This window comes from Pseudophryne corroboree, unplaced genomic scaffold (genome assembly GCF_028390025.1).
Source record: "Pseudophryne corroboree isolate aPseCor3 unplaced genomic scaffold, aPseCor3.hap2 scaffold_222, whole genome shotgun sequence".
Lineage (NCBI taxonomy): Eukaryota > Metazoa > Chordata > Amphibia > Anura > Myobatrachidae > Pseudophryne > Pseudophryne corroboree.
In genome coordinates this window covers 63094-80356 of record NW_026968868.1, presented here as the reverse complement: position 1 = coordinate 80356, position 17263 = coordinate 63094, and the positions used below count along the sequence as shown (strand labels likewise).

The 17263-nt window shown below is 48.9% G+C and overlaps 7 non-coding genes across 7 annotated transcripts; 3 read left to right on the top strand and 4 right to left on the bottom strand.

Moving 5' to 3' along the window:
* The first annotated feature begins 613 nt into the window (after positions 1 to 613).
* Positions 614 to 777, top strand: LOC135008031 (U1 spliceosomal RNA). The gene has a single exon (XR_010207850.1). It is a non-coding gene; the product is annotated as a U1 spliceosomal RNA (small nuclear RNA).
* A 5980-nt stretch (positions 778 to 6757) lies between these two features.
* On the bottom strand, positions 6758 to 6921 carry LOC135007990 (U1 spliceosomal RNA). Its single transcript, XR_010207809.1, has one exon. It is a non-coding gene; the product is annotated as a U1 spliceosomal RNA (small nuclear RNA).
* A 654-nt stretch (positions 6922 to 7575) lies between these two features.
* Positions 7576 to 7738, bottom strand: LOC135008134 (U1 spliceosomal RNA). Its single transcript, XR_010207950.1, has one exon. It is a non-coding gene; the product is annotated as a U1 spliceosomal RNA (small nuclear RNA).
* Positions 7739 to 7890: 152 nt separating this feature from the next.
* LOC135008059 (U1 spliceosomal RNA) lies at positions 7891 to 8054 on the bottom strand. The gene has a single exon (XR_010207876.1). It is a non-coding gene; the product is annotated as a U1 spliceosomal RNA (small nuclear RNA).
* Positions 8055 to 8728: 674 nt separating this feature from the next.
* Positions 8729 to 8891, bottom strand: LOC135008218 (U1 spliceosomal RNA). The gene has a single exon (XR_010208029.1). It is a non-coding gene; the product is annotated as a U1 spliceosomal RNA (small nuclear RNA).
* Positions 8892 to 16398: 7507 nt separating this feature from the next.
* LOC135008085 (U1 spliceosomal RNA) lies at positions 16399 to 16560 on the top strand. The gene has a single exon (XR_010207903.1). It is a non-coding gene; the product is annotated as a U1 spliceosomal RNA (small nuclear RNA).
* Positions 16561 to 16712: 152 nt separating this feature from the next.
* Positions 16713 to 16875, top strand: LOC135008181 (U1 spliceosomal RNA). Its single transcript, XR_010207997.1, has one exon. It is a non-coding gene; the product is annotated as a U1 spliceosomal RNA (small nuclear RNA).
* The last annotated feature ends 388 nt before the right edge of the window (positions 16876 to 17263 follow it).

The window sequence follows — 17263 nt, the reverse complement described above, 5'->3', positions numbered from 1 at the left end:
TTTCCACTTCTTATTTCTTGAGCCCCTCCCTTTTATACCCTTGTGTACTATCCTGACTTCTCCTCCTGTCTGCTTACTTTGTGCCTTCCAATGCACAATGCAAACTACACACCCCTTTACTTGCCTTACAGAGCAGCTCTGGAGCTGTTACAGTGCCAAGCTGCTGTAAGAAATCAGCTTGAATGCTTCAGGGGCTGGGGCATTGTCAACATGAGCCCCACACCGTAGGAGGGTGGGGGTGTTTAATGCGAACTAAGGGTCATCCAAGCGCCGCAAAAGGCCGCCATGCCCTGCATACCCCTTTTCTCTTTTCATATGCAGATGAGGGTTCCAGCCAACTTTGGCCCACTGCTTGGATGACATCACTGTATGCAAATCCGTCTTCTGCAGAACTTCCCCCAGGAATGCTTGTACTAGTTGTTGCATTTGGTTTGTTGTTTGGGGTGCTTCAGTATTAGGCAGCCTTCTGCCCTCCCATGTTCATCTGAAAATATGTGTTCTCCCTGCAGTTGTTGTCCCCAGATGAGAGTTCCCTTGTGCTGCCTCAGTTGAATCTCCTATACTTGACAGAGATGTGCCTGAGCAGCGGCCCTCCCCAGCCCTATCCCAAATCATACTTATTTTGCATAGGCGATACCATGGTCATGAAGATTTTTCTCCCAGGGTGAGGTTCATTCATTGCATTCTGGGTATGCTGACCCCTGTGATTTCCCCAAATGTGGGAAACTCGACTGCATTATTTGTGGTAGTGGGGGACTGTGTTTGTGCTTTCCTCTGGTCAGCTCTGGTAAAAGTCAGATTTCTTTGTCTCAGATCTTCCTCTAGCGTTGTTCTTCTTTCGAGAGTTCCCTTGTGCTGCCTCAGTTGGATCTCCTTCACTTGACAGGGGGTGCCCGAGCAGCAATCCTCCACAGCTCTAGCCCAACTCCTACTTACCTGCCAGGTGAGATACTATGATCTTCACTGTTAGGGCAATCAGGATGTGGAATTCCCTGCCAGGGAAGGTGGTAATGGCGGACTCTGTAATTGGATTTAAAAAAGGAATGGATACATTTCTGAATGAAAAAGCTATCCAAGGTTATAATACTTAAAATATCAACATGGTTAATCCGGGGGTAACATGAGTTGTAGTAGCTAACTTGTCATAAAACATTATTCAGCAAGTATGTAGAATCATCACAACTTAAAACAGGTTGAACACGATGGGCAATTTGCCTCTATTCAACCTCAAAAACTATGTTACTATATGTTACTATATTACTATGTTACTGTAGTATACAGAACACCACAATGCAATGAGCAGTGATAGTGAGCACTGATGAGGATACTAGAACTGACACTGAGCAGCAAGATGCAGCACTGGACTATTAGTAATGTACTGTAGTATGCTGAGCACAACAATGCAGCACAAGACAATGAGCAGTGATACTGAGCACTGATGAGGATACTACTGAGAACTGACACTGAGCAGGAGAGACACACTACTAGTATTACTGAGCAGCAATAAGTATCCACTGATACTGAGCACTGATATTGAGATTTCCACTGAGAGAACATAGCCACGTCCTCTCCGCTCTCTCTTCAATGCACGAGTAAAAATGGCGGCAACGCGCAGCTCTTTATATGGAATCCGAATCTCGCGAGAATCCGACAGCGGGATGATGACATTTTCCCTTGTTCAGGTTTTCCGAGTCAGGCGGGAACAACCGAGCCTGCCTCGGACCAGTGTAAACCACGTGGAGTTCGTGGGGAATTCGGTTCTCGGAGAACCGAACCCGCTCCTCTCTACCTTATACCCATCAATTTTTTTTATTTTCAATCTAAGCCCCTGCAGTTTTCTGTAAGCATCTGGTTTGCTATGATGATCAACAAGTCACAAGGGCAAACACTCAGGGCTTGAGGCGTAGATCTTAGGACCAGCTGCTACAAGCATGGCAGAGGTGTCACTATCACTGGTGACACCCAGAGAGGTGGCGAGGGAGATTGTAATGCAGTGCGCGCAGATAAGCAGCGCAATGGTAAAAAGGAGGCATGGTTTCATAGGTAGGGGCGTGGCCTGTTGTCCTGAATCTACATTTTGTTGCTCCGGGTGTCCCGGGAGTTGGGGGCTGCACCGGGGACTAGTGTGTGAGCGGTGCTGGCTCCTGCACAGTGACAGGGCATGGCCACTAGAGATGTGCACCGGAAATTTTTCGGGTTTTGTGTTTTGGTTTTGGGTTCGGTTCCGCGGCCGTGTTTTGGGTTCGAACGCGTTTTGGCTAAACCTCACCGAATTTTTTTTGTCGGATTCGGGTGTGTTTTGGATTCGGGTGTTTTTTTCAAAAAACCCTAAAAAACAGCTTAAATCATAGAATTTGGGAGTCATTTTGATCCCAAAGTATTATTAACCTCAATAACCATAATTTCCACTCATTTTCAGTCTATTCTTAACACCTCACACCTCACAATATTATTTTTAGTCCTAAAATTTGCACCGAGGTCGCTGGATGACTAAGCTCAGCGACCCAAGTGGCCGACACAAACACCTGGCCCATCTAGGCGTGGCACTGCAGTGTCACGCAGGATGGCCCTTCCAAAAAACACTCCCCAAACAGCACATGACGCAAAGAAAAAAAGAGGCGCAATGAGGTAGCTGTGTGACTAAGCTCAGCGACCCAAGTGGCCGACACAAACACCTGGCCCATCTAGGAGTGGCACTGCAGTGTCACGCAGGATGGCCCTTCCAAAAACACTCCCCAAACAGCACATGACGCAAAGAAAAAAAGAGGCGCAATGAGGTAGCTGTGTGACTAAGCTCAGCGACCCAAGTGGCCGACACAAACACCTGGCCCATCTAGGAGTGGCACTGCAGTGTCACGCAGGATGGCCCTTCCAAAAAACACTCCCCAAACAGCACATGACGCAAAGAAAAAAAGAGGCGCAATGAGGTAGCTGTGTGACTAAGCTCAGCGACCCAAGTGGCCGACACAAACACCTGGCCCATCTAGGAGTGTCACTGCAGTGTCACGCAGGATGGCCCTTCCAAAAAACACTCCCCAAACAGCACATGACGCAAATAAAAAAAGAGGCGTAATGAGGTAGCTGTGTGACTAAGCACAGCAACCCAAGTGGCCGACACAAACACCTGGCCCATCTAGGCATCATCTGAAGCAAGAAGTGGTAACGAGGTGGAATTCAACCCTCTATAAGCTTCAGAGGATGGAGGAGCAGCAAAAGGCCATTCAAGCCTATACATCTGACCACGATATAGGAGGTGGAATGCACCTGTCTCAAGCGCAGTGGAGAATGATTTCAACGTTGTGCAAGGTTCTGAAACCTTTTGAACTTGCCACACGTGAAGTCAGTTCAGACACTGCCAGCCTGAGTCAGGTCATTCCCGTCATCAGGCTTTTCAAGAAGAAGCTGGAGACATTGAAGGAGGAGCTAAGACAGAGCGATTCCGCTAGGCATGTGGGACTTGTGGATGGAGCCCTTCATTCGCTTAACCAGGATTCACGGGTGGTCAATCTGTTGAAATCAGAGCACTACATTTTGGCCACCGTGCTCGATCCTAGATTTAAAACCTACGTTGTATCTCTCTTTCCGGCAGACACAAGTCTGCAGGGGTTCAAAGACCTGCTGGTGAGAAAATTATCAAGTCAAGTGGAACTTGATCGGTCAACAGCTCCTCCTTCACATTCTCCCGCAATTGGGGGTGCGAGGAAAAGGCTCAGAATTCCGACCCCACCCGCTGGCGGTGATGCAGGGCAGTCTGGAGCGACTGCTGATGCTGACATCTGGTCCGGACTGAAGGACCTGCCAACGATTACGGACATGTCGTCTACTGTCACTGCATATGATTCTCTCACCATTGAAAGAATGGTGGAGGATTATATGAGTGACCGCATCCAAATAGGCACGTCAGACAGTCCGTACGTATACTGGCAGGAAAAAGAGGCAATTTGGAGGCCCTTGCACAAACTGGCTTTATTCTACCTAAGTTGCCCTCCCACAAGTGTGTACTCCGAAAGAGTGTTTAGTGCCGCCGCTCACCTTGTCAGCAATCGGCGTACGAGGTTACTTCCAGAAAATGTGGAGAAGATGATGTTCATTAAAATGAATTATAATCAATTGCTCCGTGGAGACATTGACCAGCGGCAATTGCCTCCACAAAGTACACAGGGAGCTGAGATGGTGGATTCCAGTGGGGACGAATTGATAATCTGTGAGGAGGGGGATGTACACGGTGATGAATCGGAGGATGATGATGAGGTGGACATCTTGCCTCTGTAGAGCCAGTTTGTGCAAGGAGAGATTAATTGCTTCTTTTTTGGTGGGGGTCCAAACCAACCCGTCATTTCAGTCACAGTCGTGTGGCAGACCCTGTCACTGAAATGATGGGTTGGTTAAAGTGTGCATGTCCTGTTTATACAACATAAGGGTGGGTGGGAGGGCCCAAGGACAATTCCATCTTGCACCTCTTTTTTCTTTCATTTTTCTTTGCGTCATGTGCTGTTTGGGGAGTGTTTTTTGGAAGGGCCATCCTGCGTGACACTGCAGTGCCACTCCTAGATGGGCCAGGTGTTTGTGTCGGCCACTTGGGTCGCTGAGCTTAGTCACACAGCTACCTCATTGCGCCTCTTTTTTTCTTTGCGTCATGTGCTGTTTGGGGAGTGTTTTTTGGAAGGGCCATCCTGCGTGACACTGCAGTGCCACTCCTAGATGGGCCAGGTGTTTGTGTCGGCCACTTGGGTCGCTGAGCTTAGTCACACAGCTACCTCATTGCGCCTCTTTTTTTCTTTGCGTCATGTGCTGTTTGGGGAGTGTTTTTGGAAGGGCCATCCTGCGTGACACTGCAGTGACACTCCTAGATGGGCCAGGTGTTTGTGTCGGCCACTTGGGTCGCTGAGCTTAGTCACACAGCTACCTCATTGCGCCTCTTTTTTTCTTTGCGTCATGTGCTGTTTGGGGAGTGTTTTTTGGAAGGGCCATCCTGCGTGACACTGCAGTGCCACTCCTAGATGGGCCAGGTGTTTGTGTCGGCCACTTGGGTCGCTGAGCTTAGTCATCCAGCGACCTCGGTGCAAATTTTAGGACTAAAAATAATATTGTGAGGTGTGAGGTGTTAAGAATAGACTGAAAATGAGTGGAAATTATGGTTATTGAGGTTAATAATACTTTGGGATCAAAATGACTCCCAAATTCTATGATTTAAGCTGTTTTTTAGGGTTTTTTGAAAAAAACACCCGAATCCAAAACACACCCGAATCCGACAAAAAAAATTCGGTGAGGTTTAGCCAAAACGCGTTCGAACCCAAAACACGGCCGCGGAACCGAACCCAAAACCAAAACACAAAACCCGAAAAATTTCCGGTGCACATCTCTAGTGGCCATGCCCTGTCACTGTGCAGGAGCCAGCACCGCTCACACACTAGTCCCCGGTGCAGCCCCCAACTCCCGGGACACCCGGAGCAACAAAATGTAGATTCAGGCCACCAGGCCACGCCCCTACCTATGAAACCATGCCTCCATTTTACCATTGCGCTGCTTATCTGCGCGCACTGCATTACAATCTCCCTCGCCACCTCTCTGGGTGTCACCAGTGATAGTGACACCTCTGCCATGCTTGTAGCAGCTGGTCCTAAGATCTACGCCTCAAGCCCTGAGTGTTTGCCCTTGTGACTTGTTGATCATCATAGCAAACCAGATGCTTACAGAAAACTGCAGGGGCTTAGATTGAAAATAAAAAAAATTGATGGGTATAAGGTAGAGAGGAGCGGGTTCGGTTCTCCGAGAACCGAATTCCCCACGAACTCCACGTGGTTTACACTGGTCCGAGGCAGGCTCGGTTGTTCCCGCCTGACTCGGAAAACCTGAACAAGGGAAAATGTCATCATCCCGCTGTCGGATTCTCGCGAGATTCGGATTCCATATAAAGAGCTGCGCGTTGCCGCCATTTTTACTCGTGCATTGAAGAGAGAGCGGAGAGGACGTGACTATGTTCTCTCAGTGGAAATCTCAATATCAGTGCTCAGTATCAGTGGATACTTATTGCTGCTCAGTAATACTAGTAGTGTGTCTCTCCTGCTCAGTGTCAGTTCTCAGTAGTATCCTCATCAGTGCTCAGTATCACTGCTCATTGTCTTGTGCTGCATTGTTGTGCTCAGCATACTACAGTACATTACTAATAGTCCAGTGCTGCATCTTGCTGCTCAGTGTCAGTTCTAGTATCCTCATCAGTGCTCACTATCACTGCTCATTGCATTGTGGTGTTCTGTATACTACAGTAACATAGTAATAGAGTAACATATAGTAACATAGTTTTTGAGGTTGAATAGAGGCAAATTGCCCATCGTGTTCAACCTGTTTTAAGTTGTGATGATTCTACATACTTGCTGAATAATGTTTTATGACAAGTTAGCTACTACAACTCATGTTACCCCCGGATTAACCATGTTGATATTTTAAGTATTATAACCTTGGATAGCTTTTTCATTCAGAAATGTATCCATTCCTTTTTTAAATCCAATTACAGAGTCCGCCATTACCACCTTCCCTGGCAGGGAATTCCACATCCTGATTGCCCTAACAGTGAAGATCATAGTATCTCACCTGGCAGGTAAGTAGGAGTTGGGCCAGAGCTGTGGAGGATTGCTGCTCGGGCACCCCCTGTCAAGTGAAGGAGATCCAACTGAGGCAGCACAAGGGAACTCTCGAAAGAAGAACAACGCTAGAGGAAGATCTGAGACAAAGAAATCTGACTTTTACCAGAGCTGACCAGAGGAAAGCACAAACACAGTCCCCCACTACCACAAATAATGCAGTCGAGTTTCCCACATTTGGGGAAATCACAGGGGTCAGCATACCCAGAATGCAATGAATGAACCTCACCCTGGGAGAACAATCTTCATGACCATGGTATCGCCTATGCAAAATAAGTATGATTTGGGATAGGGCTGGGGAGGGCCGCTGCTCAGGCACATCTCTGTCAAGTATAGGAGATTCAACTGAGGCAGCACAAGGGAACTCTCATCTGGGGACAACAACTGCAGGGAGAACACATATTTTCAGATGAACATGGGAGGGCAGAAGGCTGCCTAATACTGAAGCACCCCAAACAACAAACCAAATGCAACAACTAGTACAAGCATTCCTGGGGGAAGTTCTGCAGAAGACGGATTTGCATACGGTGATGTCATCCAAGCAGTGGGCCAAAGTTGGCTGGAACCCTCATCTGCATATGAAAAGAGAAAAGGGGTATGCAGGGCATGGCGGCCTTTTGTGGCGCTTGGATGACCCTTAGTTCGCATTAAACACCCCCACCCTCCTACTGTGTGGGGCTCATGTTGACAATGCCCCAGCCCCTGAAGCATTCAAGCTGATTTCTTACAGCAGCTTGGCACTGTAACAGCTCCAGAGCTGCTCTGTAAGGCAAGTAAAAGGGTGTGTAGTTTGCATTGTGCATTGGAAGGCACAAAGTAAGCAGACAGGAGGAGAAGTCAGGATAGTACACAAGGGTATAAAAGGGAGGGGCTCAAGAAAAAAGAAGTGGAAACAGACAGCAAACTAGGCTGGAGAGAGACCTGAGACAAAGAGATCTGAATTATACGAGAGCCGACCAGGGGAAACACAAATTATGCAGTCAAGTTTCCCACATTTGGGGAAATCGCAGGGGCAGCACACCCAGAGTGCAATGGGTGAGCCTTGCCCTGGGAGAAGCACCTTCATGATCATAGTATCTCACCTGGCAGGTAAGTAGGAGTTGGGCTTGAGCTGGGGAGGGTCGCTGCTCGGGCACCCCCCTGTCAAGTGAAGGAGATCCAACTGAGGCAGCACAAGGGAACTCTCGAAAGAAGAACAAGGCTAGAGGAAGATCTGAAACAAAGAAATCTGACTTTTACCAGAGCTGACCAGAGGAAAACACAAACACAGTCCCCCACTACCACAAATAATGCAGTCGAGTTACCCACATTTGGGGAAATCACAGGGGTCAGCATACCCAGAATGCAATGAATGAACCTCACCCTGGGAGAATAATCTTCATGACCATGGTATCTCCTATGCAAAATAAGTATGATTTGGGATAGGGCTGGGGAGGGCCGCTGCTCAGGCACATCTCTGTCAAGTAAAGGAGATTCAACTGAGGCAGCACAAGGGAACTCTCATCTGGGGACAACAACTGCAGGGAGAACACATATTTTCAGATGAACATGGGAGGGCAGAAGGCTGCCTAATACTGAAGCACCCCCAAACAACAAACCAAATGCAACAACTAGTGCAAGCATTCCTGGGGGAAGGCCTGCCGCAGATGGATTTGCATATGGTGATGTCATCCAAGCAGTGGGTCAAAGTTGGCTTCAACCCTCATCTGCATATGAAAAGAGTAAAGGGGTGTGCAGGGCATGGCGGCCTTTTGCGGCGCTTGGATGACCCTTAGTTTGCATTAAACACCCCCACCCTCCTTCGGTGTTGGTCTCATGTTGGCCATGCCCCAGCCCCTGAAGCATTCAAGCTGATTTCTTGCAGCAGCTTGGCACTGTAACAGCTCCAGAGCTGCTCTGTAAGGCAAGTAAAAGGGTGTGGGCCCTGCAGCACTACCTGTAGTTTGCATTGTGCATTGGAAGGCACAAAGTAAGCAGAGAGGAGGAGAAGTCAGGATAGTGCACAAGGGTATAAAAGGGAGGGGCTCAAGAAAAAAGAAGTGGAAACAGACAGCAAACTAGGCTGTAGAGAGACCTGAGACAAAGAGATCTGAATTATACGAAAGCCGACCAGGGGAAACACAAATTCTGCAGTCAAGTTTCCCACATTTGGGGAAATCGCAGGGGCAGCACACCCAGAGTGCAATGGGTGAGCCTTGCCCTGGGAAAAGCACCTTCATGATCATAGTATCTCACCTGGCAGGTAAGTAGGAGTTGGGCTAGAGCTGGGGAGGGTCGCTGCTCGGGCACATCCCTGTCAAGTGAAGGAGATCCAACTGAGGCAGCACAAGGGAACTCTCGAAAGAAGAACAAGGCTAGAGGAAGATCTGAGACAAAGAAATCTGACTTTTACCAGAGCTGACCAGAGGAAAACACAAACACAGTCCCCCACTACAACAAATAATGCAGTCGAGTTTCCCACATTTGGGGAAATCACAGGGGTCAGCATGTCACAACTGAGGGCCTGAGCTGACGGGAGGCAGCCTCAGTTGTAGGGGCTGAGATGTACCGGAACCTGGGAGGTTGTATCAGACCCCTGGACATGTAAGTAACATGAATAATAACTGCCCGAAGGCGTGACCACGACAACTTGGATAAAAGTCAATGATGTTTATTATGACAACTCCGCAACACAGCAGCAGTAAAAGAAAACGTAAAAGTCAGCAAAGAATAAATACAGTTCCTGGGTACTACAGGATGGCAGGAGCCACAGGGCACTGGTAGTGTGAGATAGTTCTTATGATCTTCTAGATGGAAAGTCCTTACCAGGCCCGACTGTAGCAATGGAGATAACCCAGGATTGTGCCAGCTGGTGTTCCAGGAAAAGCTGGGTTGCTGAAGATAGAACAGCTGCTGTGGATACTGGCTGGAACCAGACTGTTGTTAGCACGGAGTGGATACTGGCTGGAACCAGTTAAATAATAAATGAACTTGGGAGCGATGAAATATGAACTGAAATGTAGAACTTGAGAGCGGAGAAATAATAATACCGGTGGAGAGTGGTAAAGTGTAGAAAGGACACCGGCCCTTTAAGGGAAGCTGTACTCTGCTGGAAGCTGAGCTGGAAGCAGGTAATGTTGTAGCTGGAAACAGATGAATCCACAATGGATTGGAGAGTCAGGCTACACCGCAGGTGGAATGCTGGTGCGGATCTCTATGGTGGAAGTCTTGAGACAGGAGCTGGAACCTGGAAGACAATCACAGGAGAGAGACAAACAGGAACTAGGTTTGACAACCAAAGCACTGACGCCTTCCTTGCTCAGGCACAGTGTATTTATACCTGCAGCAAGGAAGGGATTGGCTAGGCAATTATGCAGATTATCAATACTGAGAACAGATTGGTGGAAATGATCAGCTGACAGAATCCAAGATGGCTGCGCCCATGCAGACACTTGGAGGGAAGTTTGGTTTGTAATCCATGTGGTAATGAAAACAGTAATGGCGGCGCCGGCCACCGGAGACAGGAGGCGCCAGGCTGACAGATGCACATCCAACCACGTGGACACAGCGGAGGCCGCGGCTGACGTAATCGCCACTCAGACAATCTGCATGCAGAAGTTCAGGGACGGCGGCGGAGGCCGCGGGAGACGCCATGCCAGGTGTAATATGGCGTTTACTGTGACAGCGTCCCAGAGTGACAGGAGAGGATACAGGAATGTACAAATCAGGATAACAGATGGGATTCGGTCCTGGAGCGCTGAGCCAGCCTTAGGAGGCATCTGATGGGTAAGAAATGGCGTCCAGATACCCGGATCGTGACAGCACCCCCCCCTTTAGGAGTGGCCCCAGGACACTTCTTTGGCTTTTGAGGAAACTTGGAATGGAATCTCCGGACCAAGGCAGGAGCATGGACATCAGAAGCATTGGTCCATGAACGTTCCTCAGGACCATAACCCTTCCAGTCAATAAGATATTGTAGTTGACCGTAACGGTGACGTGAGTCCAGGATCTTGGCCACTTCATACTCAACGCCTCGTTGAGTTTGGACTTTCGGAGTTGGAGGAAGTGAGGAATGAAACCGATTCAAGATCAGCGGTTTCAACAGGGAAACATGGAATGTCCTGGGTATTTTTAAGAAGGGAGGCAACTGGAGTCTGTAAGCAACAGGATTGATGACTTGTTCAATCTTGAAAGGAGGACACATAGATGCGGAGGAAGGCCTCCAAGTCCTGATTCACCCTCTCGGTTTGACCATTGGTCTGAGGATGGTAAGCCGTGGAAAACTTTAGCTTGACTTGGAGGACTTGACATAAACTTCGCCAGAATTTGGCTGTGAATTGAACTCCTCGATCTGAGATAATTTCTTCAGGAAGACCGTGGAGTCGGAAGATCTCTTGTATGAATACTTGAACCAACTTGGAAGCTGACGGAAGACCGGTGAGAGGAATGAAGTGTGCCATCTTGGTGAACCGGTCAACTACCACCCAGATGGTATTGAACTTGTTGCACATGGGTAAGTCTGTAATGAAATCCATCGACAAGTGGGTCCATGGTCGACGGGGAACGGATAGTGGAACCAGTTGCCCCGCAGGCGACTGGCGGGATACTTTATGTTGGGCACACTTTGGGCAAGATGCAATAAACTCCAAGACGTCCTTTTTCAGAGTTGGCCACCAATAGGACCTAGAGATAAACTCCAGGGTTTTTTAGATACCTGTATGTCCGGCAAAACGGGAAGCATGGGCCCAATGCATGAGCTTCTTCCTTAGCATCGGCTTCACAAAACTTTTCCCTGATGGGGGCGTAGAGTCCATCCCTACCGTGGAGAATGCCAACGGATTTATAATAGGATGCTTGTCTGAAGACTCTGACTCATTTTCTTGCTCCCATGAGCGGGAAAGGGCATCGGCCTTGCGATTCTGAGAGCCCGGACAGAACTGGAGTTTAAAGTCGAACCTGGAAAAGAAAAGTGCCCATCTGGCCTGACGAGGGTTGAGACATTGTGCGCCCTTCAGGTATAAAAGGTTCTTGTGGTCTGTAAGTATGGTGATTGAATGAGAAGCTCCCTCCAACAGATACCTCCACTCTTCTAGAGCGAGCTTGATGGCTAGCAACTCCTGGTCGCCAATGGCATAGTTGCGCTCAGCTGGGGAGAACTTCCGGGAGAAGAAACTGCAAGGGTGTAAATGGCCATCTTTAGCCCTCTGAGATAACACCGCTCCTACTCCAACGGAGGAGGCATCCACCTCTAAGATGAAAGGAGAGTCGATGTCAGGCTGTTTCAGAACAGGCGCAGAGATGAACCTTTGTTTTAAAAGATGAAATGCTTGCATGGCTTCTTCAGACCACTTGGACGGGTTAGCACCCTTCTTAGTGAAAGCAGTAATAGGCGCCACAATGGTGGAAAAGTCTCGTATAAACTTTCGGTAATAGTTGGCGAACCCTAAGAACCTCTGGACCCCTTTGAGGGTTAAGGGTACCGGCCAATTTTGGATTGCTTGTAGTTTCTCAGGATCCATCTCTAGTCCGGAACCGGACACAATGTACCCTAGAAACGGAATGGACTTGACTTCAAAGACGCATTTTTCTAATTTACAATAGAGATGATTGACACGGAGACGGGACAGAACCTCTTTAACCCAAAAACGATGTTCCTCTAAATCGTTGGCAAAAATGAGGATATCGTCTAGATAGACCACGACATGACAGTATAGAATGTCTCTGAAGATCTCATTGACAAAATGCTGGAAGACAGCTGGAGCATTGCTCAATCCGAAGGGCATGACGAGGTACTCATAATGTCCGTCACGGGTGTTAAAGGCGGTCTTCCACTCGTCACCCTCACAGATCCGGATGAGATTGTATGCACCTCGCAAGTCCAGCTTTGTAAAGATGGTAGCTCCGCTAACTCTGTCAAAGAGCTCAGTAATCAGGGGTAAAGGATAACGGTTCTTGATGGTAATGTCGTTCAAACCTCTGTAGTCGATGCACGGCCGCAGACCACCATCTTTCTTTTTTACAAAAAAGAAGCCTGCGCCGGCTGGAGAAGAAGAAGGTCGAATGAACCCCTTTGCTAGGTTCTCTTTAATATATTCCTCCATAGAATGCGTCTCAGGCAGAGACAACGGATAAGTTCGGCCTCGAGGTGGAACCTTCCCTGGAACGAGATCAATCGGACAGTCCCATTCTCTATGAGGAGGAAGGATATCAGCAGAAGCTTTACTGAACACATCCGTGAAATCTTGATATGGAGGAGGTGGAACATCAAACGACCTGGGGGAGGAAGAACAGACAGGCAATACTTTAAACAAACATGTCTCAGCACAGGAGGAACCCCATGCCAGGATTTGCGTAGTCGTCCAATCAATTGTAGGATTGTGAAGACGGAGCCATGGAAGGCCCAGGACCACAGGATGTGTGGCTCTTGGAATCACTAAAAAAGAAATAAGTTCGGAATGAAGAACTCCCACTCTCAGACGAACTGGTAGAGTCCTTAAAGAAATAACTGCATCAAAAATTTTGCTGCCATCCACGGCAGTTAAAGAAATGGATGAAGGAAGTCTCTCGGTGGGTAGGGACCACCGTTTAACATAGGCTTCGGTAATAAAGTTCCCAGCTGCTCCGGAATCAAGGAGGGCAATGACGTTCCGATAACGTTGAGCAACTTGAAGCGAGACTGGGAGATTACAATCTTGAGGAGATGGAGAGGAGATCATTACTCCTAGCCGGCCCTCTCCTTGGCGAGCTAGGATTTGGAGTTTCCCGGACGTTTGGGACAGGCATTAATGGTGTGAGACGGAGCTGCACAATAGAGACAGAGAAACTCGGAGAGACGTCTTCGGCGCTCAGCAGGAGTTAAACGGGAACGGCCAAGTTGCATGGGCTCATCTTTAGATGGTGACAGTTGACGAGGAGGAGGAGCAGAAGATTTTGGAGCAGATGATCTTCCACGCTCAGTTGCTCTCTCTCTGAAACGTAAATCAACTTTCGTGCAGAGTGAGATTAGCTCATCTAACTTAGAAGGTAAGTCTCTGGTAGCTAACTCATCTTTAATACGCTCAGATAAGCCATGCCAGAATGCAGCATACAGGGCCTCGTCGTTCCATGCCAGTTCGGATGCCAGGATCTGGAACTGTATCAGATATTGTCCTACAGTACGTGACCCCTGGCGTAAACGGAGAATCTCGGATGAAGCTGAGGTTACCCGGCCTGGCTCGTCGAAGATGCGCCTGAATGTTGACACGAAGGCAGTGTAGGAAGATAGCTGGGTGTCGGACCTCTCCCATAACGGTGATGCCCAATCAAGGGCTGAGCCACTGAGAAGAGAAATAATGTAGGCAATTTTTGTACGGTCACTGGGAAAATTGCCAGGTTGTAGCTCAAACTGAATCTCACACTGGTTGAGAAATCCCCTGCAGAATCTTGGAGATCCGTCAAATTTTGCTGGCGTTGGAAGATGAAGACGTGGAGCAGAAATGGGTAAGGTGGGTGGGGTTATAGCTGGAGTCACTGTGGTTGACGCACCAGACGCGCCTGATCCACGGAGAGTTGTCTGAATCCCATCCAGCCGAGTAGAGAGATCCTGGAGACAGCGGATGATGTGGCCCTGTGCAGCCTCCTGATGTTCTAGTCGGGCTGCCAGTTCTTGCATCGGCCTGGCCGCTTGATCCTGGTCTCCGGCTGGATTCATTAGGTCAGTGCTTACTGTCACAACTGAGGGCCTGAGCTGACGGGAGGCAGCCTCAGTTGTAGGGGCTGAGATGTACCGGAACCTGGGAGGTTGTATCAGACCCCTGGACATGTAAGTAACATGAATAATAACTGCCCGAAGGCGTGACCACGACAACTTGGATAAAAGTCAATGATGTTTATTATGACAACTCCGCAACACAGCAGCAGTAAAAGAAAACGTAAAAGTCAGCAAAGAATAAATACAGTTCCTGGGTACTACAGGATGGCAGGAGCCACAGGGCACTGGTAGTGTGAGATAGTTCTTATGATCTTCTAGATGGAAAGTCCTTACCAGGCCCGACTGTAGCAATGGAGATAACCCAGGATTGTGCCAGCTGGTGTTCCAGGAAAAGCTGGGTTGCTGAAGATAAAACAGCTGCTGTGGATACTGGCTGGAACCAGACTGTTGTTAGCACGGAGTGGATACTGGCTGGAACCAGTTAAATAATAAATGAACTTGGGAGCGATGAAATATGAACTGAAATGTAGAACTTGAGAGCGGAGAAATAATAATACCGGTGGAGAGTGGTAAAGTGTAGAAAGGACACCGGCCCTTTAAGGGAAGCTGTACTCTGCTGGAAGCTGAGCTGGAAGCAGGTAATGTTGTAGCTGGAAACAGATGAATCCACAATGGATTGGAGAGTCAGGCTACACCGCAGGTGGAATGCTGGTGCGGATCTCTATGGTGGAAGTCTTGAGACAGGAGCTGGAACCTGGAAGACAATCACAGGAGAGAGACAAACAGGAACTAGGTTTGACAACCTAAGCACTGACGCCTTCCTTGCTCAGGCACAGTGTATTTATACCTGCAGCAAGGAAGGGATTGGCTAGGCAATTATGCAGATTATCAATACTGAGAACAGATTGGTGGAAATGATCAGCTGACAGAATCCAAGATGGCTGCGCCCATGCAGACACTTGGAGGGAAGTTTGGTTTGTAATCCATGTGGTAATGAAAACAGTAATGGCGGCGCCGGCCACCGGAGACAGGAGGCGCCAGGCTGACAGATGCACATCCAACCACGCGGACACAGCGGAGGCCGCGGCTGACGTAATCGCCACTCAGACACTCTGCATGCAGAAGTTCAGGGACGGCGGCGGAGGCCGCGGGAGACGCCATGCCAGGTGTAATATGGCGTTTACTGTGACAGCGTCCCAGAGTGACAGGAGAGGATACAGGAATGTACACATCAGGATAACAGATGGGATCCGGTCCTGGAGCGCTACTATGAGATACTATGATCATGAAGGTGCTTCTCCCAGGGCAAGGCTCACCCATTGCACTCTGGGTGTGCTGCTCCTGCGATTTCCCCAAATGTGGGAAACTTGTCTGCATAATTTGTGTTTCCCCTGGTCGGTTCTCGTATAATTCAGATCTCTTTGTCTCAGGTCTCTCTCCAGCCTAGTTTGCTGTCTGTTTCCACTTCTCTTTTTTTGAGCCGCTCCCTTCTATGCCCTTGCGCACTATCCTTACTTCTCCCGTCTGCTTACTTTGTGCCTTCCAATGCACAATGCAAACTACAGGTAGTGCTGCAGGGCCCACACCCTTTTACTTGCCGTACAGAGCAGCTCTGGAGCTGTTACAGAGCCCAGCTACTGCAAGAAATCAGCTTGAATGCTTCAGGGGCTGAGGCATAGCCAACATGAGCCCCACACCGAAGGAGGGTGGAGGTGTTTAATGCGGACTAGGGGTCATCCAAGCGCCGCAAAAGGCCGCCATGCCCTGCACGCCCCTTTTCTCTTTTCACATGCAGACGAGGGTTGAAGCCAACTTTGACCCACTGCTTGGATGACATCACCGTAAGCAAATCCGTCTTCTGCAGAACTTCCCCCAGGAATGCTTGCACTAGTTGTTGCATTTGGTTTGTTGTTTGGGGGTGCTTCAGTATTAGGCAGCCTTCTGCCCTCCCATGTTCATCTGAAAATATGTGTTCTCCCTGCAGTTGTTGTCCCCAGATGAGAGTTCCCTTGTGCTGCCTCAGTTGAATCTCCTTTACTTGACAGAGATGTGCCTGAGCAGCGGCCCTCCCCAGCCCTATCCCAAATCATACTTATTTTGCATAGGCGATATCATGGTCATGAAGATTGTTTTCCCAGGGTGAGGTTCATTCATTGCATTGGGTATGCTGACCCCTGTGATTTCCCCAAATGTGGGAAACTCGACTGCATTATTTGTGGTAGTGGGGGACTGTGTTTGTGCTTTCCTCTGGTCAGCTCTGGTAAAAGTCAGATTTCTTTGTCTCGGATCTTCCTCTAGCCTTGTTCTTCTTTCGAGAGTTCCCTTGTGCTGCCTCAGTTGGATCTCCTTCACTTGACAGGGGGGTACCCGAGCAGTGACCCTCCCCAGCTCTAGCCCAAATCCTACTTACCTGCCAGGTGAGATACTATGATCATGAAGGTGCTTCTCCCAGGGCAAGGCTCACCCATTGCACTCTGGGTGTGCTGCTCCTGCGATTTCCCCAAATGTGGGAAACTTGACTGCATAATTTGTGTTTCCCCTGGTCGGCTCTCGTATAATTCAGATCTCTTTGTCTCAGGTCTCTCTCCAGCCTAGTTTTCTGTCTGTTTCCACTTCTCTTTTCTTGAGCTGCTCCCTTCTATGCCATTGGGCACTATCCTGACTTCTCCCGTCTGCTTACTTTGTGCCTTCCAATGCACAATGCAAACTACAGGTAGTGCTGCAGGGCCCACACCCTTTTACTTGCCGTACAGAGCAGCTCTAGAGCTGTTACAGTGCCCAGCTGCTGCAAGAAATCAGCTTGTATGCTTCAGGGCCTGGGGCATAGCCAACATGAGCCCCACACCGAAGGAGGGTGGAGGTGTTTATTGCGAACTAGGGGTCATCCAAGCGCCGCAAAAGGCCGCCATGCCCTGCACGCCCCTTTTCTCTTTTCATATGCAGATGAGGGTTG